Here is a 19,575-nt window from a genome sequence, read left to right on the forward strand (position 1 = left end):
CACAGACACAGTACTGGTGCTTCAGCAACTATTGTGAGTGCACAGCACGAGAATGCACTCCGTGGCTAAGTATCTTTGCAGTGGAGCTCATACTAGAGAGTTTAGCAATGTTATCATGCATATTTTAGCAATAATTAAAGGGGAAAAATGATCTCATGAACGGGATGATAGACGTCAGTGCATGAAGGCAGGTACTTTAAAATGTGAAACTGGTGAAAATAAAATATCTACAGAGAAAGTAATCCATTTAATAAATGTGTGTAATGAAAATAAATGTAGTGTCTTAGAAAGGTTTGACGGGTGTCGAGTGTTTGTGAGTTTGTAAGAGGCCCTCCCATGATGATTTGCTACGAACACTTATTTTGTGTTAAATGTCCATTTTCAAGCATATCCCACTGGATTACCAACAATCCCATTAAATGATCTAATAAGAAAGTTAGGGAGTTTCTAGTGCACATGGGACACAGCCTTGGCACCTAGGGACATTTTGAAGACTACATTTCAAAAGAGCGAATGCACTCTTTTGAGAGTTTTCTAGTCCGTTAGTAGGGAAAAGAAATAGTTTCTATTGACAAGCTGCCTGCAGGCCATACTCCTGTCCATGCTCACTTCTCGCCCACAGACCGCAATTCCACTGTGCCAAGTAGGCAGAGGCCAACTTGCAATAATGGGGACAAATTACATCAATTTGAGACAGTAATGGTAAAATTTGCTGCATAATTTGCAACAATTAAAAAGTGCACATCATAAATTCACAGATGCCAGCATCCTTGACCAGTGCCATGCCATCCAGTACAGGTGCCATTATCCTGTCTCACTGCTCTGGCAGTTCTGGCTGGAATTCCTACTTTCGGGGATGGTACAGACAGGAAATTAGAACCTCTAACTGTGGGTGATGCGTGACGGCCATGGCTCCATTGCCTGAAATTTGAGCAGTTGAGAGCTTTAGTATAAATCCAAATATTTAGGTTCTTATATTAAAAGATCAGTGAGAGGCCTATAGACCGACGACAGAGGTTCCTGCTTGCACTGCCTTGGAAGACTTTTAGCTCCCGCTTCCTTGAGTATCTTGAAAAGCAGGATGTTAAATAAACTGGTTGCCTTTTTTTCTACCAGTAAGTAAGTAGTTGCACACCTAATGAATGCGCCCATAGTCTTAAAGGCTCTTTAAGTGTGCAGCGTGCCATGGTTTGTGCTTGTAAATTTGTAATGTAATTGTGCCGTGCCTTAAGTATGTATTAAAGATTATGTGCAAATACAAGTGACAGGAGTAGGTAAGCATCAGCCGCCCTCGCAGTATCCTCCATTAATTTAATTTGAACTTTGAAGCAATCTATATTGTGCTTTGCGCATAACCTAAGCATTTGATTAAAACAGGCGGACCGTCCAGTAGACTCTTCGTGCCACTAACTTACTTGAGTAGTATGTGCGGATTTATTTTCCTAAGAATTGTTTGCTTTTATGTATTGTGGAGATCCTCAGAGCTGCAGTATGTGTCTACTAAGGAAATACCTTGGGCTTAATGATGTTTATTTATGCTTCTACTTTCTTCACTTCATTATTACTACCAGCTGCAGAATCATGGTAGCAAGAGGGAGTTGAGGTGAGAAATAACTTCGAAGAGGGTAGGGAGGAAAGGGTAGGTATCAGAGAACGACACACAAATAAAGAGGGGTGAGCCATGAGGTCCGATACCAAGAGAGAGAGATGATGGAGCAAGAGATGGGTGAGGAGAGAAGGAAAGATATAAAGGAAGACAGGGTGTTGAGGGAGAAATAGGTAGAGAGAAAGTAAAGACAATCAGTGTTAGAGGTAGATAGAGGGTGTGGGGGTTAGAGAGAAAAATAGAAGCAAGTAAGAGAGTGAAAGAATACAGAGCATTACACGTCTGTGATTGTTCAACAACTTTGAGCAATGTTTGTAATGTTTAGGACAACAAGGTTGTGGTAAAAATGTACTCTATTTTGCTGCATAGAAAAAATATTTCTCTAGTGTGGCCTGCAACAAAACTCTAGTCCAAATTATCTATAATACTTTAAGCCTTGGATTCCCACTCCCGAATGTCATTACATTGAAGTTTATTTTTCAAATGTGTAAGTTTGATGTGTTAAATTATTCTGCACAGGTGCTCATGCCCGAACATAGATGTAAGGTTATCCCTCACTGATACACACCTAATAGTAGCTACAACACACAGCTGTTGCAGGAAGCTCATCAAAGAATCTCTGCCAGCACTGCATCTCTGGGATAGGTTCAGGAATTGGGATAGCTTGCAGTTTCACTCTTCTTACCATTAAACACAGGCCTGGCCAACATTCTGCCTGCAAAGTGCCCTTGAGGCCTTGCTTAACCCAAGGCACGGGTCTGCTTTTCTGATCTGGGTAAGTGAGGTTTCCCCATTTCCAGAGAGGCCAGGTGAGCTCACCCCGCCAGTCCATTCCTCAGATTTCTTGAATTTAAAGTGCCAAGCACTAGAGGTACCAAAGTAAATATACCGAATGTGACGGCAGGAGTAAGTCCCTACACAACCTGCCTTGCTCACAGGACTAACTTTGCTTCACTTCTGTTTCATAGAGCTAGCCTATTCCTACATGCATATCATTAACAAATATCAACTAGCAATGTCTGGTAGCTACTCAGCTGTCCAAAGCATCAGCCGATATGCTGGAATTCTACCACAGCACTGGATAGAGCAGGAAGTTGAGGCACTTGGGGTTGGTGAGTTTAGGATAGTGGAAAGATTTGGTTCATACAGCTCACCAACACCACACCAAGCAGTGGGCTTCAAAATGCTCCACTGCAACATACCACACTCTCACCACCTCCGCCGGAATGGGCAAGGCTAATTTGCTGTGTTTGTCTTTAGTGTGATGTTTAGATTTTTCACAATCTTATGATTTCTTCAGTGATGTAACATTGAGGGCAGCACCAACACTCTTAAAATTGTTCCAGCACCACAGGCTTGGGTGCCTTTCTTTGACATTTTCATGCTTTCTGGCCTGGGTGCCTTTGTGTGATGGTTTCATGATTTCTGGCCTGGGTGCCTTTGTGCGACATTTCCATGCTTCCCTGTATTGAGTATTTATGTGTGAGATTTCCATGCATTCTGACATGGGTGCTTCTGTGTGACATTTCCAGGCTTTCTGGCCTGGGCTCCCTTTCTCAAATTCAGATCAGGTACTACATCTGACTTTTAGCAGTGCCAGTTGAGGATGTGGATGGAGCTAATATAGTAAGTGGGTGGAGCCAGTAGAGGGAGTGGGTGGAGCCAGAGAAAAGTAGGTGTGGCCCCCGGCAAACATTTCAGCACCTGCACTTCATATTTTACAAATTAAGCACTGCCTGTAAGAAAGTCTGCTTTTTGGGCAGCATCGCTAATGTGCGCTCTCCTGTTTCCTGATGTTGACTGCTCTCGCCCTGCTCGCGCGCTGTAGAGCAATTACTGCAAGACCTTGTTGACTCACGTTGGAACTGTCACGTGAGAAAAAGAAACAAACCCTTTCCAGGAGACGCACGTTAGTGCGATGGAAGTGTAATTAGCCCCGAGGCTAAGAAACGGCCATACACGCTCAGGAGAGCGTTCCTGCGATAAGACTGGCTGCTAAATTACCAAAGAGAAGAAAAGAGGCTCTGAGTACTGGAGCCAGTATTCATTTTTTTTTTCTTCCTTTTGAGTATGGTTGTCTCCCTACAGACTGGAACCGCATATAAGAGAGATAGAGACTCTCTTTAAAGACAAGTCGAACTACTCAACACTACACGAGGATTATCTGCAGTCAGATAAGTACCTCTTCTCTGCCTTTTCTTTGGAATATCATTCGTAGTGCCTGGCTACCAATAGAACTTATCCTGATTATTAATAAGGAAGACACCTCTTGAATTTCTTTTTCTTTATTTTTATCTTTTGCGCCTTTTTGTATCTGGATACGTGATGTAATATTCACTGTAAGTTAACACACATAGGAATATGTTTATGGTGGCATGGGGGATTTCATGAATGTTGTATTGTGTCTCACCTACAGGGAACAAGGGGCAGTCGTAGGAGGGAGATCTACAACTCTCAAGGACATTTCCATTTGGGGTTTCTGCTGCTGCACCTTTTTTGTTTTGTTTGTCCCTTTTTTCTCTTTCCCCTATGGTGGCATGACTTGTGGAGTGGATATATAAATACTCGCAGGTGGTTCCATAAGGGGAAGGGGTTAGCTGGCATCTTCCATCGTTCCCGCTGTACCCGGCTTCAGAGGTTAGTGGTTAACCGTTCTTTGTTTTGACAGAGGCACAGGAAATTAAGTGATTTGCCCAGAATTACAGGATGGTGAGCCAACGATGAGAATCCAACCTGGTTCCTCTGCTCTGAAGTTTGCAGCTCTGACCATTAGGCCACATACTCTCCCCACTTTCAGTAGCTGGTTCTATTTTAGGTAGCACTAACCGGAGAAATGGGCTATTGCAATCTTACTCCTAATGAGAGCACCAGCACTTATTTTTTTACAAATACATCACTGCTTTAGATTATCAGTAACTAGTAGTCAGGAAGACACTGCTGTGGTCTCCTTCTGATGCCAAGAAAAGCCCAGAAAAGTATACAATTTGCCACTGAGCCTCATAATAGAGGTGGTTGTACATGGTTACTCCACTTTTCAATTCTCACTTCATAGTTTTTTGCCAGAACTTGTGTTTAGAGTGCAATACACAAACAATAAATTGTAAAGGGCTTAGGGCTTGTTTTTGTGAGCATCCTTCAGCCATTGCTTGGAGGAGGTGCCATTTCTATTTTGGATCAGCTAATGCCATTTTTTGGATGGTTCCATTTTCAGTCATTGCATGATACATCAATCAAACAATATGGAGAAAGGAGCTTTGGGTCAGCCCCCTCCATCTATTAGCTTGTATGATTGAGCCCATGAGTGAGCCCCATTCAGCCAAGTGCCTTTACATTTTGTACAATTTGTATGGTTACATTTTTCACAATAATATTTTGAATTGGTGACTGGGAAACAAAATATTATTCTCTTTGCCTCTGATGCTGGTCCCTGATATCAAAGCACTAAGCTGTTTCACTGCTTTTCCTCTTCACCAGTGCCTAACACTTGCTGGGGATGCATTGCTGCTAGCTTCTCCCACCCCCGGGTCCAGAACTGCCAATATCTGCATGTTTCATTTTCTTTTCAACAACCCTGGTCCTAAAGTTAATCGCCCTGATACATGATATAACACACACACACACACACACACACACACACCCCATACATTGGTAGAGGAAGAGGTGTGGCGCCGCGGCCAGGGCGACTGACTCCGGAATCTGGGGATCACAGTTCGATCCTCGGCACCGGCGGCAGATCAGCCCAGCACCATGTAACTCTGGGCAATAGCTTGCTTAATCTTCCCGACGGCCCCCAGCGCCTAGAGACCCTTACGGGTGATTGTGCACTTTACAAATGTGGATTATTATTATTATTATTGGTACTGCTTGCAACACAGTGTGGGTAAGCTGTGCCAATGGTGTTTAGCTCATTCTAGTTTTTCAGCTTTGAAGGAACATTTATCCTCAAAGAAAATATGGATTTTCTGATTTCTTTCAGGGACCACATCCCACTCAAATAAATAGTCATAGAGACAGGAATATATGCTATTTATAATAAATGGAATAAATACTCAGAAAACAGAAGCTGCAAAAACAATTAAGCAGATAGATAAAAAAAAACAGCAAACAATGTTTGCAAATAATTGCATACTCATGCTTTTTAAGAGAGTGTATTCATTAAATCACATCACCTCCTCAGCATTATATCTTGTCAAAGGTAACTTGGTTATATAACACCACAGCCAAGCTCTGTTGAGTTACTAACCCAAAAGCATGTGACTCAACTTCAACTATGTATTGGGTGGGGTACTAAGGAGCTACAATATCCTGTCTTTCACATTCAAGCATTGGTGCATTGTGATAAATTCACTTGTGTCACCCGTGGGTATAATAAATAACCTTGGAGAGCTAAAACAAAGTCTTAATTTATGCAACAGAGGTGGTCCAATAATTTATGAAAATATTGGACTCCCACTTTGGATGAGATGTGCACTAAATGCCAATGTTAAGAAGTCAAGAATGGAGAGTAAAGAGGCAGGGACCTTATTACAGAAGATACCACTTAACATTAGCGGAGTGTCAACTTTTTAACACAAGAGTGCTATGTGCTCTCAGAGAGAGATCACTTGAAAGGCACAACTCTTCAAACTGGCTTGCAGCAGAATGGGCCTATGGGGCGTGTTTTATTGGAGCAGTTTCAGACCAGTGCTGGTCCTCCCATAGAGTGCTGGCAATACTCATACCAGCATGGGGTTGTCGTCTGGTGAGGGCACCACCTGAGCAACGTGGACCATATCACTACTGCGAATCACCAGCAGCAGACAAATACATACATTCAAGTCTCCCAATTGCATTGACCGCAATTGTGAAATTGTACAATGTACCACACCTTTGGCAGTAACTCACCACTACCATTAGCACTACACATTCACACTTCAAATAAAACACAGGTCATGTATTTTGAAAGCCGGAACATGTTATGCTATTGGTGATTAGGGTTATTAAACGGAAAAAAATATCCTGTGGTGAAAGAACTTGTTGAGAATATTGAGGATACAAATTACGTGAAGGTAAGTTTCTATAGTTCAGAGAAGTTTTACTATAAATATCTCCTGGTACATTGACGATATATATATCTTCAAGGTACGTTGATGTAGAATAAGAATAGTAAATCTAGACTTACCTATTTGCACTTGCCTTCTTGATATTTTGGTCCTCCATATTTTTGCCCCAATATTCTATAAACACAATATTTTTGTTTCCAATATTCTGTCGATGATCCATGCTGTTAGATCATAATATGCAAGCTGTGTAGCGCGGTAGGAGTCAAATACAAGAGAGAATGAACATGTTCCTAACCACTCCTATTTTTCATTTTGCATAGAAGGATTTGAGGGTATTACTGGATGTGCAACCTTTTACCCAGATATCAATGTTTGCATCAGCGTCCACTAAAACAGAAATATTACACACAAAAACTGCAGAAGTTACAAAAGGGAGTCAGAGTGTACAACAGAAAAGTGCATGAATTTTTTTAAAACAGCAAGATTGTTTCCTTCCAAGCCATGAGTCACAACGTAGTCTCTTTTTGTTGGACCTACGCTATTAAAACGTTTAAACACGTGGATACAAAACGTCTCTGGCATGATGTGACATTGAACCAGTTACTTAGGAGTCCTCAGAGACCATTAGGATCAGATTTAAATTACAAGCAGAATTGTCAGAATACTGTACATTAGTAGGAGCGCAGCTTGGGCTGTAAGAATGGGAGGGTGTGAGCTTTAGATTTTCCAACAATCATGCTGGTTGAAATACATTATATGAGAAGCCGTGCATGAGGGAGGCTTCAGGAGCAGTAGAAAGTGAGAGGAGTGCAGATTGTTAGGGGTATTTTAAAATCACTGTTTTGTAAAATAAAGCATTTTTAATTATTGTCTGTCTGCATATAAAAAATTCCTATTGAAATCCGGCAAACACCTCACAATATCCAACTTGAAGCACATGTACCCAACTATTGACTATAGACTACATTTATTGGGAGTGTAATCATCCTGAAAATACACTGATGTACATAAGAATCAGAAGAGAAACAAGAACTGAGACAAAAAGACAGTTTGCTTCATCTATATTATAATAATTATCAGCTTTGGTGCAGAGTTCTAACAAGCTCTCGGTTCGGGTAGTAACTGGGCATATTATCGACTTCAAAATATCGAATGGACTAAATATCGAGTCAAAAATATCGATGGTAGAGAAATATCGAATAAAATTATATCGATGTTAAAAATATTGTTATAGTTTTCATTAAGTAAATATTGAAGTAAAAAATATCGAATCAAAAATATCGTGTGGTGTTAATATTGAATTGTTAGTGTAGTGAAAAATATCAAAAATAATATATATAGAATGTAAATAATATCAAAAATAAAATATTGACAGTAAAAAAAATCGAAAAATGTATATAATGTTAATAATATTTAAAAAAAGTGTTAATATTGTAGAATGTGTAAAAAATGTATAATATTTTAAAAGTAATTATTTTAGTTGTGTATTTTATGTTTATTTTTAGTGACACGATGTAGGGTTAATAGGGGATAAGGGTGGGGAGTGTTTTAAAATAACAATTATTATATTTCAAAAATAGTAAAAAAAAATTGAATTGAAGAATTGCATTTTTTAATTAAAAAAAAATTATAAAATTATTTCAATTTTTAGGAGCGGGATGTTGGGTTATTAGGGGATATGGGTGGGGAGTGTTTTAAAATAATAAATATTAATTTTAAAAAATAGTACATTTTTTATAAAATTAAAGAATTAAATATTTAATTTATGTACAAAAAATTGCTAAATTATTTCAAATTTTAGGAGCGGGATGTTGGGTTATTAGGGGATAAGGGTGGGGAGTGTTTTAAAAAAATATGTTAAAAAAAGAATTTAATTTGTATTATTTTATTATGTTATTTTAGGAGCAAGATGTTTAGTTAATAGGGGATAAGGGTGGGGATCATTTAAAAATATGTATAGATTTTTTTAATATTATATTAAAATAAAAAAATGTAATTATATGCAAAAAATTAAAATTTATTTTGAAATTTAGAAAAAACTATTTTTTTAAAAATAAATGTATATATGGGCTTAATTGTTTTTAATGGTGATTATTGACTTGTTGAATATATTATTTATAGTAAAATCATTAACATGTTTAGATAATTAAATACATTTTAAATATTTAAAAAAAATATATGAATTGTTATAAATAATTTTAAATTTATAAAATAAATTCCCCGAAACATTATAAAAAAAAAATTCTGACATTGATTTTGGAATTTAAAAAATGTTTTAAAAAATGTATTTTTTTAATTCAGAAAATAAAATAATTTTAGTAATTTATAACAATATAGATAAATATTTAGGAATGTAAAAAAATGTAATAAGATTTTAGAATAAAATGAATAATATATAAATGTGAGGTTTGTTTAATATGGGTTATGAGATATAGAGTGAGACATTAAAACTTTCTTTTTAATTCAAATTTATGGTATTCGGATTATTAAAGTTCATATGATTACTATCCAGCACCTTCTCAGAATTTATTCAGAAAGGAGTTGGAATAGTAAATTGTATATGGTCAGTGTTCACCACCTTCACTGTTTTTCACCTTACTGGAGTTGGAATAGTAAAATGGATATGGTCAGTGTCCACCACCTTCCCTGTTTTAGACCTGACTTGAGTTGGAATAGTAAATTGTATATGGTCAGTGTCCACCATCTTCCCTGTTTTTCACCTGATTGGAGTTAGAATAGTAAATTGTATATGGTCAATGTTCACCACCTTCCCTGTTTTTCACCTGACTGAAGTTGGAATAGTAAATTGTATATGGTCAGTGTCCAGCGCCTTCCTTGTATTTCACCTGACTGGAGTTGAAATAGTAAATTATATTGGGTCACTGTCCAGCACCTTCCCTGAGTTTCATCTGACTGGAGTTGGAATAGTAAATTGTATATGGTCAGTGTCCACCACCTTCCCTGTTTTTCATTTGACTGGAGTTGGAATAGTAAATTGTATATGGTTAGTGTCCAGCACCTTCCCTGTTTTTCACCTGACTGGAGTTGGGATATTAAATTATATTGGTCACTGTCCAGCACCTTCCCTTACTTTCACCTGACTGGAGTTGGAATAGTAAATTGTATATGGTCAGTGTCCACCACCTTCCCTGTTTTTCACCTGACTGGAGTAGGAATATTACATCATATTGGGTCACTGTCCAGCACCTTCCCTGACTTTCAACTGACTGGAGTTAGAATACTAAATTGTATATAGTCAGTGTCAACCACCTTCCCTGTTTTTCACCTGACTGGAGTTGGAATAGTAAATAGTATATGGTTAGTGTCCAGCACCTTCCCTGTTTTTCACCTGACTGGAGTTGGAATAGTAAATTATATTGGGTCACTGTCCAGCACCTTCCTTGTTTTTCATCTGACTGGAGTTGGAATAGTAAATTATATTGGGTCACTGTCCAGCACCTTCCCTCAGTTTAATCTGACTGGAGTTGGAATAGTAAATTGTATATGGTTATTGTCCACCACCTTCCCTGTTGTTCACTTGACTGGAGTTGGAATAGTAAATTGTATATGGTTAGTGTCCAGCACCTTCCCTGTTTTTCACCTGACTGGAGTTGGAATACTAAATTATATTTGGTCACTGTCCAGCACCTTCCCTGACTTTTACCTGACTGGAGTTGGAATAGTAAATTGTATATGGTCAGTGTCCACCAACTTCCCTGTTTTTCACCTGACTGGAGTTGGAATACTAAATTATATTGGGTCACTCTCCAGCACCTTCCCTGACTTTCACCTGACTGGAGTTGGAATAGTAAATTGTACATGGTCAGTGTCCACCACCTTCCCTGTTTTTCACCTGACTGGAGTTGGAATCGTAAATTGTATATGGTTAGTGTCCAGCACCATCCCTGTTTTACACCTGACTGGAGTTGGAATATTAAATTATATTGGGTCACTGTCCAGCACCTTCCTTGTATTTCATCTGACTGGAGTTGGAATACTAAATTATATTGGGTCACTCTCCAGCACCTTCCCTGACTTTCACCTGACTGGAGTTGGAATAGTAAATTGTACATGGTCAGTGTCCACCACCTTCCCTGTTTTTCACCTGACTGGAGTTGGAATAGTAAATTGTATATGGTTAGTGTCCAGCACCATCCCTGTTTTACACCTGACTGGAGTTGGAATATTAAATTATATTGGGTCACTGTCCAGCACCTTCCTTGTATTTCATCTGACTGGAGTTGGAATAGTAAATTATAATGGGTCACTGTCCAGCACCTTCCCTGAGTTTCATCTGACTGGAGTTGGAATAGTTAATTGTATATGGTCATTGTCCACCACCTTCCCTGTTTTTCACTTGATTGGAGTTGGAATAGTAAATTGTATATGGTTAGTGTCCAGCACCTTCCCTGTTTTTCACCTGACTGGAGTTGAAATAGTAAATTATATTGGGTCACTGTCCAGCACCTTCTCTGAGTTTAATCTTATTGGAGATGGAATAGTAAATTAAATTTGGCTAGTGTCCAGCACCTTTCCAGACTTTTATCTGACTGGAGTGGTAATAGTAAATTAAATAGGATCATTGTCCAGCACCTTCCCAGACTTTTATCTGACTGGATTTGGAATAGTAAATTATATTGGGTCAGTGTACTGCACCTTACTTAACTGTTATTAGAATGGAGTGGGAATAGTAAGGTATATATGTTAGAAAATTAATTGAGAAAAGTAATGTAAAAAATATGATGTAGTATTATAATTGTAGAATAAATATTACTAATGGAAAAAGGTAGATGTCAATATATAAATATTATTATAATAATCACAATTTAAATATAACATTTTATTCTTATTAGTAAATTAAGTAGACATGCAGTTTTTGGAATTTTTTATTGACAGATTGTATTTATAATATGTACAGTACAGTATAAAAATTATGTCCGCTTTTTAATAAACAATTGGGTAAATTGAATGTATTACATTACATTCATTTATATTCATAAATGTTTTACATTTCCCCCAAAAATATTTTTTAACAATTTTATTCCAAAATTATATACAGTGTTGTTTCTGAATTGTTATAACGTTTGTCAACAATTTTAAACATTTCATTCTTTTTTAATAAACATTTTTCTCACATTTTCATTATTATTTAATTAATAATGTTAATATATAATATATTAATTTTATTAATTAAATATTTCGAATATTTACATGAACAGAAAATAATAAACAGGTATGTATATATTTGCTACATTTACATGCTAAATATATTTTGTATATCATTTATACATATTAAATACAATGTTCTTAATAATAATTAATATTTGAGATTAATTATTATTAAGTATATACTAAGCTTTTAAATTAAAGAATAATCTTAATACAATATAAAATAGTAAATCATTTATACAGTTGCATACAATGTTTGATATGTATTTTTTAATTATTTACATACATACATACACTTATTAATAATAATAATTAACATATTATATTAATTATTATTAATTTACTAATGTAAATTAATTATTAAATATTTTACCAAATAATATAAATATATTTTGAACATAATCACTTAAGTGTAAATTCGGATTTGTATTTATTTACAATATATATGCATACAAAGGATTAATAATGAGAATAAATAATATTTATTATTTATTATTATGATTAATTTACAAATGTTACATATTTTTATAGTAAGTTTAAAAATAAAACATGAATGTAAAATAATATATGAACTCAAGTTTTATTGGGTATATGTAATTATTACAATGTAAATATATTAAATTAAGTATTAATAATAAATATGAATATGTTATTATTATTTATTATTAATTTGCTAAGGAGATTTATTGTAAGATTATTTTTATAATTGGGAGAATTTTTTTTATAAAATTATAAGTCTAGTAGTATATTTTATTTTTACTTAGAACATTGTATTTAATATGTTTAAGTTTCTTTTAGTGTTTAAATGGGACTATTTTTTAACCGCGTAAGGGTATTTTGCTTCATTCAGGACTGGAGAAGCTCGCGGTTGGATGCTGCGTCGCGTTGCGAAAGGTAAGGTGAATTTTAACTATTATATGTTATAGAGTAGTAGTGTTTGAGTGTATTTTGGAGGTGTGTAGAGTTACTGTGTGTGTTTAGTTGCGGCTTTGGTATGTTTTAGTTGTTACTTGGCTTTTACGGAGGTGTCCTGAGTGTTTGAGGACTAGTGTATTTTATGAGTTTGATGTAAAAATATGTGCATTTTAATGTTTTACAGTAATGTTTATGTAAAATTGGAAATGTTTGGGAGCTTTGTGTGGGTGGTTTTGTTTACCATATTTCTTACAGGTTCCGGGATTTCGCCATTTTGTTCCGGAGAAGGATGCGTTTTTTGGGAGAAGAGATTGTATTACTTTATTAAAGTATTGTTTTTATACTCTCTCTCCTTTTCTCGTGGTTTCATGGAGAGATTTTTACTATTTTTGACAATTTTTCGGGTTTTTAAGGGTATTGATTTGGATTGGGAGAAGACCATGAGTTTTTTTTTTTAAAACAAAAGTGTGTGTATGTTACTTTAATAAAGTTAACATATGTTTTTTTGGGGGGATTTCCTGGAGCTTTTTTTCCTATTTTTACATTTTTACGGGTTTTTGAGGGTTCACAAATTGGATTTGTAATGGATTACCAGTGGAGTACATGGATTGCAAGTGGTTGGATTACCTATTCTTCTGCAACATGAATTGTAAGTTATTTAATTTTATGTGATTTGGGTGGGAAATGTGATTGTTATGATTATTGTTATATTTTATATCATATCAAATATTGCTTAACTGTCTACAAATCTTTTTTTTGTATATGTTAGACAATTATGGAATATTTATTATTATATAAAAAATGTATGCTACTTATCACAATTTTATTAAATAAATGAGAGTATTGTTATTTGTGTGTGAATAATTCACAGTAGGCTTTTGGCTATTAAGGATAGATCAAGTTGCTGGTCTATGCTTCCACACCATCGGACTTCTGCAACGTGTTTTCCACTCTTGCCTGACTATCACCGCAAGACTTTGGTCCAGACGTTGGTGATCAGTAGATTGGACTACTGCAGTGGCCTGTTCATCTTGGCCAATGAGGAACAACTTAATCGTCTGCAAGTGGTCCAGAATACCGCAGCGAGACTGGTACTCAATGCCCAACCTAGAACCCCTTCCCGCCGGCTTCTGGATAGCCTTCATTGGCTGCCGGTTCGGCAGCGGGTTAAATATAAAATTTGTTGTACCATCCACAAATGCCTCTTTGGTACAGGCCCTAAATACCTAACAGACAAGTTCATCCCTTATAGTCCTGGATGCTCTCTCCGCTCAAGCAACCAGCAACTGCTCCAAGTCCCCAGGATTAAGAGAGCAAGACAGAGAGGACGTGCCCTCTCCCACAAAGGCCCCATTCTCTGGATTTCACTTCCACTTGCCTTAAAAACTAATTTAAATTTTCAATCCTTTAGGAAGGGCCTTAAAACCCATCTTTATTCGACCGCATAGTTCACTGGTAGTTCTACATCTCAATCTCAATTATCAGTCCAGCATCTGCACCTATGCGCAAGCGCGGAGATACCCCCTTGGGGGTCGAATCCTGCACTATGTAATAAATAAATAAATAAAATAAATAGTCTAGGCCTCTTGTAGAAGATATAGGGTGACTTGGCTTTGGAGCAGTCTAAACATTTGTTTTGTTTGATTAGTTAGTTTTTGTTCCATTTGGGTTACTGGTTGTTGTATACGTAGTTCTTGGTAGCTCTGTTCTTTTTGTAAAGCTTCTATTAGTTTTTGGACAGTGGGTTTTCCTCTGCTAGTGGTAGCTTGAAATGCATTGTGCCATCCTTCTACACTGTTGTTAGTTTTAGCTTCTTGATTCAGTGTACTTAAATATACATTCCACCAAGCTATGTGAAATTTAGGTTGGCGCCTGTGTCCCGATCTTTGTAGCCTTCCCACCCATGTATCCTCAAAGTAGTCTAGGAGTGGTGCTAGTTTTTCCTCATATTTTTTGTAATATGAGCTATCGATTAGGATGTTATAATGTTCTGCTACGTCTGTAACAGGGACATATGATAGGGCTATTAATTTTTTTATTTGGTATGCAAAGGTGCTGTCTGTAGCATATTGTATGCTTAATGTAGATTTTTGGAGATGTCTCAATGGTAATAGCAACCTTGCATTGCTCTGTGTGGAACGTTTTTAATATACTATTGATCCTAGCTAGTTCGAAATCAATATTTATTTTCTGTGGAAAATAATTATTTGTTTCCTGTTTAATTGTGTTTAGGACTTCTGTGTAAGTATTTTGTTGTTTGTTGGGTTTGTTGTAAAGCTTCTATTAGTTTTTGGACAGTGGGTTTTCCTCTGCTAGTGGTAGCTTGAAATGCATTGTGCCATCCTTCTACACTGTTGTTAGTTTTAGCTTCTTGATTCAGTGTACTTAAATATACATCCCACCAAGCTATGTGAAATTTAGGTTGGCGCCTGTGTCCCGATCTTTGTAGCCTTCCCACCCATGTATCCTCGAAGTAGTCTAGGAGTCGTGCTAGTTTTTCCTCATATTTTTTGTAATATGGGCTATCGATTAGGATGTTATAATGTTCTGCTACGTCTGTAACAGGGACATATGATAGGGCTATTAATTTTTTTATTTGGTATGCAAAAGTGCTGTCTGTAGCATATTGTATGCTTAATGTAGATTTTTGGAGATGTCTCAATGGTAATAGCAACCTTGCATTGCTCTGTGTGGAAAGTTTTTAATATACTATTGATCCTAGCTAGTTCGAAATCAATATTTAGTTTCTGTGGAAAATAATTATTTGTTTCCTGTTTAATTGTGTTTAGGACTTCTGTGTAAGTATTTTGTTGTTTGTTGGGCAACAAGCAGTAAATAAATGGGATGTTAGAATGATGGTACAATCCATGTATGCAGTAGAGTTGGTAAAATGGTTTAGGACATGTTTTAAAAGTCCCATCCATCATCCAATTTTGGCACTCTTGTAATTTTCTTAGATTGTTAGCAGTACCAAACATTATAATTCGGTTGGTAGGGCATTTGTTGTCAAATAGTAAGAATGATTCCTTATTATGTGTTATCCTCAGTTCAGGGGGAATACCAACTTCTTCTAACGTTTTAGGGTTAGGTTGAGTAGTTGTTGTGACTCTTTTTTGTCTTGCAATTGTGCGTTTTAGGGAGTCAATTGAGGGGAGTTGGCTAGAAGCATGTTGAGGAACTTTTAAGAGTTCCTCTTTTAGTATTTGGGTTGTTGGTTTGTCAGTCCCTGTACTTGCTTCTTTTACGCTTTCAAGGGCATCCCTGACCTCAATTTCAGTTATATTAGGGGGGTGATTGTGTTCCTTAGTAGATAGTACATTAGCTTCTTCTGTTGTAGCTCTACCATAACATTTATTAGAATAGTATTTGCTACATTTCCAAAATACTTTGCGTCCTGACTGTTTTTCTTGGGAATAAACATACCCCATATAACATAGTAAAAGCTTGTTTTTCTGCGACATAACAAACTCTGCACCTTCAGTCATGTTTCTATTTGTAGTGCTAGGAAAGGTTAGAAAGAAATATATTTTAAGTTTAAATACTGCTATACATGTTTTATATGCATTCATATTTCTAGGATTATACTTACTTTTGTTCTTTGTTGTAATTCGAAATGTTGAGAAGGTGTTTTCAAGCTTTTTCTTGTATTTCCTTGTTATATTTCTGTTGGTAGAAAATGAAAATAATTAGATAATCTATTATTTTATTACATTTTGAGCGGTTTCTAGGGGGAAGCTGTCTGTGTAGTTAGCATTTTAGGGTTTTTAAATAATTTACAAAATATACTTACATTTTTATTTTGTGTAGTCTTTAGCTTTATTGGAGTAATTTTTTGGATGTCTTAGAAAATTCTGTTAAGAAGATAGAATAAAGATAAAATGTGTTTTAGAAATTTGGGTTCAATTAATGCAGTTGGTGTGTTAGAGAACATTCAAAAATACTTACAATAAGGATTTTGTAGTAAAGAATCAGTGTAACTTTTATTGCTGTGCTTTGGAGATGTCTGTAGAAGATATGTAAAAGGTAAAAAATAACTGTTATTTAAACTGTTTCGAGAAATAGTTACACTTTTAGCCTACTACTTTAGTTTTAATAAAAAATTAGTTTAACTTACTTTAATTATTTCTGTAGGACTCTTGTCTGGAAAAGTAGTTTTCTCAGGAAACAGTTGGTCAGAGTGTCACCTTCTTCTTTATTTAGAGTTAAAAGCAGGAAATAGCAGTAGCAAAGTAATCTTTTTATAGTGTGTATTTGATTAGTTACTTCATTTGATTGGATGATTTAAGAATGGGAGCTTTTCATTGGTTGTTTTGAGTTTTTTAAAATTTAATTGCTATGTTTGGTATTGTGGAAATGCTATTTACTTAATACTTTTGCAGTAAACCAGGTTTGTTGTTTTCTTTTTAAAATGTATGTAATAATAATTTGCACATATTTGTTAAAGTATCCTGTTTATTTATAAATTCACTGAAATGTTTGGATGATATATGTTAAAAAGTTTAAATTTTCCTGTATGTGTTGTAAAAAATGTTTATTCTTTGTATTATATCTTTTGTGGAGTGTATTATATATTTAAAATATATAGTTGGATTGTATTTAAAACGTTTTAGGTATTTTTTATAGAGTCGATATTCCATTATTGTCGATATTAGTGTTATCTATATATTTTGTTTTGATATTTTTGTTGTGTACTGTTTAATTTTTGAATACACAATATTTGTTTATTCTATATTTTGTCTTTCGATATTATTGTTATTGATAATTATTATATTCGATAATTAGTAGTCAATATTTGTGTAGGTTCCTAAATAAGTATTGGATGTCGATATAATGGTAGTCGATATTAAATCGCCAATATTTTTCCAACTCAATATTGTGCTCAACGATATTTTGTCAGTGATCCATTCCGCAGATGTCCTGGTGGAAGGATAGAAATGGCTGAAATTCAGTATTCTGAACTTGTAACCAGGTTCATTGTTCTATCTTTTTGGAGTTGCCAGTCCAGGCTTCATGAATGAAGATCAGCTCTAATGTATTCCTAAATTAACAGCTATAACAGAGTTGTGACTTTCTAGCTTACAGGTCTCAGAAATGGTTTACCCTGTCCCCAAATTCACTTACAGTTACCATCACCTTCTCCTTAGTGCTCATCAGATTGGCTATGGTCATGGTCTCAGTTTTGTCTCTTCTAGTGAGTTCTGGAATACATATGGTCCAGAATGCGAGGTTCCCTCTAGTGGCAGGGAGGGGTCCTGAAATTGTACCACATCTTACTCTCACTGAAACAAATAATTAGAAATCCCTGTGCATTATCTTCCAGTTTCTCGCCTAAATCCCAAAGTTTCAAATGATGATATTCAATTAGTATTAGCTGGACTGTAAAAAGGCAGGTGGTGTGACACAATATCGGTGATAAAAATATCATCTGACATGATTATTGTGGTCTAATTAGCCTTTAAAAAATATCACTTATATTAATTCAAATGGGACAACATTTTTATAAAGGAAAATTAGACCCAATATTTTTGTTACATGAGATTGAGGCAACGATATTCTGGTACCATCCAAGGAGGAACCTCTCCAGAGCTCCAGGTTGATGCAGGAAACTCAGGACTCAGGAAACTCAGGACTCTGGAAACTCAGGACTACTTCAAAGTGAAAGGCCAGGAATGCACTGTATCCAAGCAATACAGTGCGATTCTTTTCTTTCTCCCTGCACTGGTGCCATTTCAGCACAAGGGTGCCTCTGTTGCATGCAGGATTCATTTTGTGCAGAAGGAGGTACCATCCTGCACAAAAACAATCCTAAGAGGCATTTTCCTCTCTCTATGTGTGCTGCAGAAATGTGAAAGTGGAACTACGGTAAAAAATAAAGATATTCTTCATTGTTATGCCTTAACTCAGGAGGTGTACAGATTTGGTGCTTCCTCAGGTTTACATCACTTTGTAAATCTGGGGCAGCATCAAGTTCCATGAGTGCACCAACCACAAGTACCATGGAATGCCTCCAGGGTGCAGAGTAAGGCGCCACCATGATTTGCGTTGTGCCGCCTTACTCATGATTTATGAGGCCAATCAAAGCCACACAGCATGGCTTTTTATGGATTCATCAATTGAAATAAAAGCCCTGCAACACACATGTACCACTTTACATGGTACAAAAGATATGCAGGGATCTCATAATTAAGCCCCTCAGGTCACTGGATGCACCCTATGATGATTGTTCTGCTTTTGCACTATACACAAAACATTTTTCAGTATAGGAACAACTATTGTGGTACTTATTAAAATGTTTTTTCTGCAGTTAGGTAACTTAATTATTCACTACACATTGTACATGCACACTACATCATAAAATTAATCTCTTTTTCATGCAGCCGCGCTTAGGTCCTAAACACATGAAGAAATATTTATAGAAGCAATTACCTAGGGGTCGATTATGATGGCGGACGGATTGCCTTCGCCGGGCTGGCGGGGGCAATCGGTCCGCCATTCACCCTGAAATGACCCCCGCCACATTAGGATTGCTGGGGGGTCCGCGGCGGAAGGCAAGACCGTCCGCCGCTTTTCCGCCTGTCGCGAAGGCGACCAGCGGAAAAAGTGCTCACATAAGGTGGCGGTGTCTGCGAGACACCGCCAACCATATTAAGATGCTGGCGGTCCAATGCCTTTCCACGGCGGCATTGCCTGGAGTGGCATGTCCACTTGAGTGGGCATGCCACTCTGTCCCTGCCCTGCTCTGTGAGTGGAGCAGTACTACCCACCCTCCCAACCCCTAATGTTACATAGCATGATAACATCAGCAAATAATCTTCATGTGAAGATTGTCCCTCTTCTGCACTG

Source organism: Lissotriton vulgaris, chromosome 4_1 (genome assembly GCF_964263255.1).
Source record: "Lissotriton vulgaris chromosome 4_1, aLisVul1.2, whole genome shotgun sequence".
Taxonomy (NCBI): domain Eukaryota; kingdom Metazoa; phylum Chordata; class Amphibia; order Caudata; family Salamandridae; genus Lissotriton; species Lissotriton vulgaris.